A 1,938-nucleotide genomic window follows, 5' to 3' on the forward strand; every position below is an offset into this window, starting at 1 on the left:
GGGTATGTAAATTCAAATATTACAAAACGGCAATGATGGCCATAAACACACAAATATTACGTAACGGTAATTCTGGTCATATAAGTTATGTACTGTATTTGAAGTTTTTAGGAACTGCACGTTCCTGGAGTTTAGGATTATATGAGGTTTTATTAATATATTTTAAACGTGTAGTAAAAGTTTGGTGAAACGGAGAGCGCCTGGAGACAACAGTTAGTTCGTTTCGTGTTCCATAAATAACGTGTCCACTTTTATCTCTGTACTGGTAGTCTCTTTAATAATATTAGCTAATGTATCTAATTATATTGCTTTTTAAATATTTATTTATTAGTCAATTTTAGTTATAGATTTTGTTTCGCATTATCAGCTTAATATAAGTATTTGGGACTAACCTAAATCTCCTAAGCTGGTCAAGCCTCGTGAGATGTTATTGGGATTAAGGCCGAAAATGATACTTTTTATAAAAAAGAACGTCAGAAAAAAACATAAAATTATGTATACTTATTAAAAGGTTTATTTGTTTTTTTAGATTCACTCTAAGTAGGTAGCTTGCTTTGATCTCAAGTTAATATTAATGTAATTTGTATATTGTATGTATCATTAATAACAATTAGCTTCGGCTGTTATAATCTCAATAATTAATATTTTCACTTTTTTGGCGACATTTATCTTAGTGTTATTTTAAAATAACTTAAGATACATAAAGAATAACACAGTTCTGAAGAATGCGTTTTGAGTTTCAGTGTCTCACTAAAATATTTTCATCTTTATTAAAAGTATGTCTAATTGGTAAATATTTTGAGTTTCGAGTTATTTTAATTACAGGACTGGTTATGTAAAACTATATTATTCCTCAAAATGTACGAGTATAAAGTGGATGCTCATAAAATGTCTCCAACTACATTCCAGGATCACAGTCTCTGTTTTCAGTAAGGATGCCCCGTTCAAACTTTACTACTTGATACGTTGTGGTAAGTATTTGAGAATAATACGAATCTTATTTTATTTATTTGTTGTACCTTGCTATGATGGGTTTAGTTTTAAGCCTTAGCTACTTGACATCTTTAATTAACTGATACTATATTAACTACTTAATTTAACTCTTGTTATATGGAGCTTAAACATGATACAACTATTGTTTAAGCAGTTTCAACATAATTATTATTACCGTTTTGTTTTCATCCATGTGTGTGTTTATCACCAATATTTCTCGAAAACAGTTGGGTAGATTTGTACGAAAGTTAGTATACACTTGGACTATAACCCAACTTAGAAGTGATTGATATTTAGAGGGTCGAAGGTAACAGCGAGTTCACGAAAAAAAAATCATATTTGTTACCACGGAGACCGATTTTGTACACTATTTTTGTTTTATATCTTATACAAAAACGAACGGATTTGTCGAAAGTTTGTAATCATATATGAAATGTTATTACCTATTGTTCGTTGATGTTCATAACGACAAACATTCTGACACATTTTCATATGTTTTAAGAACCAAATATGGTCAACGCCATTCAGGTACTGGCATTATTGTTTAAAAAAATCAATATTGTTTTATTATTGACTGAGTTAAAGGTATTGCGTTGAGCAGATTACAAAATCGTAATTTAGAATGCACTTGATTACTGATAAATTTAAGGCCATCCTTTTGTTTCGCTTTAAAACATCCTGTACTTATCAATCTGATTCAGAAACATTGTTATACAGCAGCACTTGGTTGAGTGAGGCCTGTTTCTTGGAAAAATAACGTTATTTAAACAAACCTGTTTCTTTTTATAAACAATACAAAACATAGAAACGTACCAACTTGTCGAGATTAATATAAAACAGTACACTGAATATTTGGTTTCGAGTTATTTTATACTCTTGGTAAAACATGATAATGTTTTGTTTATTATAAAAGCCTTGACTATACCATTTCTCCAACTTGAGAAT

Source organism: Tachypleus tridentatus, chromosome 9 (genome assembly GCF_004210375.1).
Source record: "Tachypleus tridentatus isolate NWPU-2018 chromosome 9, ASM421037v1, whole genome shotgun sequence".
In the NCBI taxonomy this organism is placed as follows: Eukaryota; Metazoa; Arthropoda; class Merostomata; order Xiphosura; family Limulidae; genus Tachypleus; species Tachypleus tridentatus.